The sequence below is a fragment of the Pygoscelis adeliae genome, unplaced genomic scaffold, assembly GCF_000699105.1.
Source record: "Pygoscelis adeliae isolate BGI_AS28 unplaced genomic scaffold, ASM69910v1 Scaffold227, whole genome shotgun sequence".
NCBI classification, from domain to species: Eukaryota; Metazoa; Chordata; class Aves; order Sphenisciformes; family Spheniscidae; genus Pygoscelis; species Pygoscelis adeliae.
Window position 1 is genome coordinate 1,754,411 of NW_008825100.1, and position 6,495 is coordinate 1,760,905.

A 6,495-nucleotide genomic window follows, 5' to 3' on the forward strand; every position below is an offset into this window, starting at 1 on the left:
ACATAAGGAAAAATTTCTTTACTGAAAGAGTGGTTAAACATTGGACCAGGCTGCCCAGGGAAGTGGTTGGGCACCATCCCTGGAGGTATTTAAAAGATGGGTAGATGAGGCGCTTAGGGACATGGTTTAGTGGGCATGGTGGTGTTGGGTTGACGGTTGGACTCGATGATCTTAGAGGTCTCGTCCAACCTTAATGATTCTATGATTCTATGATTTTTCAGCAGCAGGAAAAGGTTCTGCTGCCAGCAGAACACTCCAGAGAGTTTGCACTGGATGAGGCACTGAAAAACGGGTGGGATACAGGCAGAACAGATGGCAAAAAGCCATGAAGCTCAGTGTAGACTTCTACTTTGTTCAGCTGGCTGATTTTGCTTGGATACCCCCTCCTCCCCTTCTTTGTATGGCAGACCGAAACTTGGGTTTACGTGGAGTCTAAGAAAAAGATTTCTCTATATGAAGAGTAACAGCCCATGCATCATGGTCTTTCACTGAGGTAAATTGCCTGGTTCCATCAGCTTACTGCAGAGGATCCTTAAAATACATGTAACAGGAGCCTGCTACGGAGGCACATGAAAAGGCTTTTAAGTGTTATCTCTTATTCTTTCCCAAAGCAATAGGGGTTGGAAATACAGCTGAAAGCTCAATGATAAACGAAACTTCAATGCAGTAGAACTTTATTGAGGGTGGGATATCTAGACTTTCGCAGTCATTGATAATAAAAGCCACAAAAGTAATCAGGTGTTTGCGTCATTTAACTGCAGAGGAATTTTCATTGCTCTAGTTCAAAGCTAATTTCTGCAACTGCAACCAGTTCTCATTTAGTCTGTGCTGGGGAGGGGCTTTCAGATACTACTGTAAGGCTACTACTCTTTAGCATTTCAAAGGCTGCTACAGCTATTTTATCTGGACTGAAATTCTGTACTGAAACGGCAAATTCTCAGATATTTCACTTCTGTTTGGCTATCAGCAACATGTGATTCTGTTGGGAAATGTGATCACGAAAAATAGCTCTTTGTGGTGTTTTATGACTGCTGCTGCTTGGCTCATGCTTTGTTTCAGCTGCCCATCCTTCAAAATCCAACTGGGCATGGGAAACAGAGCTGAGTGCGACGCTCACCCATCAGTGTGAGAGAGGAGGTGCCTGCAGGCTGGGTGAGAGGCTTCAGAGAACAGCCTCCACTCATTTTGCATCCTGGGATCTCCCGTCCATGCGCTCCCCCGAGATACAGGGCGTCCTGCTGGCACGTGACCCACAGAGGAGGTTGGAAGATGGTGCCACTCAAGTCTGCCACCTACTTTTGTCCTGACCAAAAATGACACTAGAGAGATTGCTTGGCACATCTGCACAGGGTGTACTAAAAAACGCTGAATGAGCCAGGGACAGAGGTTTGCATGGTTACAACACATACTTGTATGGGGGTATTGGGATCACTTAAGTCACGTGGCATTCTTCATTTATCTGGATACACCTGAGCGTATTCAAGCAATGCGGGGTGGTAGGGGAGAGGTGCGGTGCCGTGGATGGCTGTGGGGTAAGAGCCTGGGTCTAGGCAGCTGCCTTAGAGGAGCTGTCACACAGTAACGTGATGGGACAGTGAGGTAAGGATGGTCTTAATCAGGCCTGACAGGTCTCGTGCTGTTCGCACTGCTTATGCCTGAAACCAGCCTCAAAAATGAGACGTAAAACCTTGCATCCAAACACTCCCCAGCAAAGCCCAGCATCCAAACTTGCTCGTGAAAGGCAGCACCTTTCAGGCCTTAAAGCAGAAAGCATTTTGCATTTTTCTGGTTACCTGCTGGTGAAAACCACTCCTTGTTCCCTTTATGAGACTGTTTTTACATACATCCTGCATGCGATGTGCCAGGCTGAAGGCATAAACAAGTAAGAGTGAGCAATGAAGGTAAGACACTGTTGCAGACCTGAGGGCTTGACTTTTCACTTCTTGTGTACTTCCTTTGACTTTGACGGCTTGTTGTTTCCAAGGTGAATGATAGCACTCCTTCCAACAGGAGGAACAGGGGTAAGGGAAAAGAAGCCTCTCCTCCAGCAAGAAGTGCTCCCCTCCTTGCTAGGAACAGCTTCCCCAACAGAAACCCCCGGTACGGAGAGCTTTTAGGGAAACTCAGGTGAGGGCTGAAGGAATTCAGGCAGATGCCCCGGTGAACATCACTGTCCCCAGCTGGTTTTGGGGAGACCACCTTGGCTTCATCCCAGGCTCAGGAGGGTGACTGGACCCTGGCACAACCCAGGGACAGAGGATCCTGCTTGAAATCTGGGATTCATTAGCCCAGGGCCACAAACCACAGAAAGACAAGCAAGGCAAGCCTAGCACTGCCTCATCCATCTGCCACTCCTGTGAGAGGAGGACTGTCATTTGTCAAGTTTGGCAACTGCAAAGTCATCAATTGCTATTTTTTCCCAGTTTCCCACCCTTCACCTTTTTTTTTTTTTAAGCCCAGTAATGCTCCCTGTTTCAAAGCCTTGTGTCTGGTGTTTGCAGATGGAGCAGCTTTGCTTATTAAGTGTTCCCAGGAGGATTAAATTGACTTCTCCCAGGTTTTGGGGTGTGAGCTGAAGATACTGATTTTTGCAGCAACTAGTCAAAAAAATCCCCAAACCCAACCCTGAAAGTCCAAAGCGGTCTAAGAACAGGGAAACCCATAAAACACGTCAGGTCACAATTAAACAGAAAATAAATAGGGCTAAAAATACGAATCTGTAAATTGCCTTGCAAAGGGTGCTCTAACTGCTGATAAAGGGCTCTTTAAATATATCAAAGCTGCAAAGGCAGCTAGGAAATCGGTGGGAATGCTGATGACAAGGGTATAAAAGGGGCAGATGGGGATGATGAAGATGTAGCAGAGAAGTCCAGTGATTTCTTTGTGGCTGTTTTTACAGCTGAAGCTGTTGGGGAGCTTCCCACATCTGTCACACTCTGCAGTGGATCAGCCGGAGGAGCCAGAGGAATCAGAAGTAAAAAGGTAACATGGAGTAAAGAGGTAGCAGGAGTAAAGGAAAGTAAGTGAAGTAACTAGGTAACAGGAGGTATAAGGTCAAATACATAAAGTGGTTGTTAATAAGTGACCAGGGCCAGGCAGTGCTGACCCAGGGGACCCAAAGCGGTATGGGGGGGCCGCGGTACCCAGCTGTGTTCCCAGGCACAGCCAGTCCATCACACCCTAGAGATTCACTGGTCTCTGAAGCCATTGACTTGGGGTGGCAGCCAAACACCCACCAGGATTTGCGGGTATGCAAAGCTAAAGGAGGTCAGCGTAAAGCAGACAGAAAAAAATACTTCACAGGCACAGGTGGTGAACTTGCTGCCACAGGGGGTTGCGGACGCTGTATCTGCACATTCAAAAAGAGATTAGGCAAATTCAAGGATGCAAAATCATGACAGAGATGTACCCTCTAACAAGAGGATGAGAAAGTGGGGATGCTGGAGGAAGGGGCTATAAAAGAAGCCAGGCCCCCAAGATAGCCCCTCCTGTTACAGCCCCTGCAGCAGAGCCTGGGGCTGGATGGACAGCCTGGGCCAGGGGGACATTTCTCACCTTCTGAACTCATTGACCTGCTTTATTCAATGGCAGCAGGGGCTGAAAGGTGATGCCTTGTGTGTGCGTACATAGCATGTCTTGTATGCCCTAATTATGACTAGGCTGTTCATAAACCATGGAGAGGCAGGGTAAGGTGCTGTACACGGGGTCTTTACTGTTTATGTAAAAACAGCCTCATAAAAGAAACAAGGGAAAATTTTTGCAAGCAGATAACTCAAAAAATGCAAAATGCTTCCTGCTTTCGATCCCGAAAGGTGCTGCCTTTCGCACGCAAGCTCCAAAGAGCAACCTCTGGAGAGCAAAGTCTATTCCTCTCCTCTCCACGAAAAGCAAACCAAGACCAACAGCTCCCATCCTCCCTCTCCTGGTGGAAGCAAAACAGCTTGCGAAGGAGCTGTGCCTCTCCTGCTTCTCTCTGTCCCCAAACCCTGGGCAGTGTCCCCCATGGTACCCACCAAGGTGGGCGACATCGAGGGGAACGGAGATAAAATATCTGTCCAGCTGCTGGCCCAAACACAGCAGAGATTTCCCCAAGGGAGCTGGGAGACTTGCAGGGCCAGATAAGGTGGAAAAGAGAAAATAGGGCACTGAGAGGAGTAAGAAATTTTGCCCAGGACTCCAGAGAGGGCTGTGGAGAGACCAACATTGCTTTTGGTGGGCATCTATGGCAACCGAGCATTTTCTTCCTTTTTTCGCCTGTTCTGAAACACTAATACCTCTGCTAGCACCCCGAGGGACATTTGTCCCAGCTGGTTTCCCAGTTTGGTCATTGCTTTGGCAGTCAGTTTTCCAAAGTGACATTAACAGCTTCCCAGAGTAATGTCCATCACGTCTCGGTGGGGTGGGGAGGGCAAGGAAAGCTCTCAGCTCTCCTGAGATGGCTCCCCTAGACCCTCACCAGTGTCATTGCTGCCTGCCCCGTGCTCGCTGACGTGAGCCTGGTTAAACATTAGGGAATCTCTGCCTCTCCTTTAGTCATGGATATCCGGCTGTAGCTGGGGAAAGAAAGTCTGCCACATAAATGAGACACTGGAAAAAAGGCTTTCTCTGAAGTCTTTTATCCGTAGAGATCCCTTTATGGGGTAAATCAGCCAAAAATTTAAAAAAATGTTTCATATCTGGGACAGTCAATGAATTCAAGAGGTTATTATAGTGCTAAGGTACCTAATTCCCTCTCAAGAAGAGGAATGTTTAAATTGGTGGGAATCAGGGGTCAAGTCCAAGCAGGTATTTCAGTGCCTAACTTGTACCGACATTAATGGGAATAAGGGTCTCCGGGGAGGAATTGTGGACCTGGGCCTATGTATCATTCTTATAAATGAAACAGGGCTTGTGTTGCAGTACGTTATTATTCTTTTCAAAGCAAGGTCTTTCCTTGTAGACTTTTCATCATTTCTCAACCGTTTTTTCCTTCCAAAGTTGGTGTGAACAGATTCTGCAGCAAGCTCATGCTGGGCAGAAACTGTTTGCCAGAAAAATAAGCAAAAAACCCAGAGTCCAATGATTTATTTCAGATAGTGATTAAATAGCCAAGTGTCACCTGAGATTTGAAAAAGCTGCATGGGGTATTGGGAAGCCCGAACTGCACAGATCCAGGGTGAATTTCTTGGAAAGCCGTTTGTACCTCTGGAGCACTCTGCTCGCCCAGGCACTTGGGACCTGGGCTTTTACTCCATTCACTAGGAACTTTGCCAGAGATCTGAGTGGAGCCGAGCCTAGCTGGCTCTACCTGCTGACATACTAAATCATATTTAATGATGCTCCGCCCACATGCACACATACGAAGGGAATCTCTTTGGGCTTTCCATTCCACTTGGGTTTTATGAGAAACCCTCTGCTAGATGCGCGCAGTAAATGCTCCTGGCTTTTGTGGCTCTCCCAGAGTACTAATCAAAATGGGTCCAGTTTATTTGGGGCAAGATGTGCAGGAAGAGAGAATATTTCTTAATACATGGTGTAAGGCAGTAGGGATGGACCCTTCAGGCTCTCAAACCCTCCTCCCACTCCCTCCTCTCTGCGACTTGGCAGAGTCCCTGGCCACAAGATGGAGCTGGCTCTCTGCAGTTGCAGGACAAGCCACGCGGAAGGCAAAACCTTTTAATGAGCACATTTTAATTGGGGCTAACCATTAACAGGGACCACAGGCAGGTTTCCAGTGAGCTGCTAATTTTTTTAACCCTCTCCTGTGTCACAGCCTTGTGCATCCCCATGCCCATCCCTTTGATGGCATGCTCCTTAACTCCGGGGATCAGGGCATATTTTTCAGGGTGGCCCATGGCTGGAGACATCCATCACCCATTTCAGTTCAGCACATCAGTAAGCCCCTCCTGAAAACAGCCGCTCAGGCAGCCAAGTGTCCCCCAGCCTGCTCCAGGAGCTGTATGAAAACCAAAACTTGCCAGGTTTGGTCTGGCACCATCGCTACTGTTTGAAGGACTCATATTTATGCACCTTAAAGGCACGAGGAAAATCTCCCCTGTGTACCTCCCTTGCTTTCCAGCCCAGCACCTTCAGGCATGGACTTGCATAGAGATTTATTCTGAACCCTGCCTTTTTTCATGCAGGAGAGGGACAAAACTTGGCAAGAAGACTTTAGGTGCCGTTTTCTGCTTCCCAGCATTATTGCAATGCTTCCCCTCAGCAGGTCGGGAGTGGTAGCATTGCTCTTGAGTAGCTGAGAACAGAGGTTGGTCTTCAGATGGTAAAAATAGACATTTTTATACCTATTTTTGTAGCAGGCAGCAGCAACATGAGCAGCATCTTTAGCCAGAGGATAGCACATACTGTTTCAGAAAGGATGAAATTCATGATTGTCGTTTTTTGGCATGCGATTGTTGCCTATTACTGACAAGGATTTGGTGTGAATTGGAATTTTTTTGTAGCTTCCACAGAAAAAGCAGGAGACAAACTTTTTCCATCCTTGTGAAAACCGCAGCA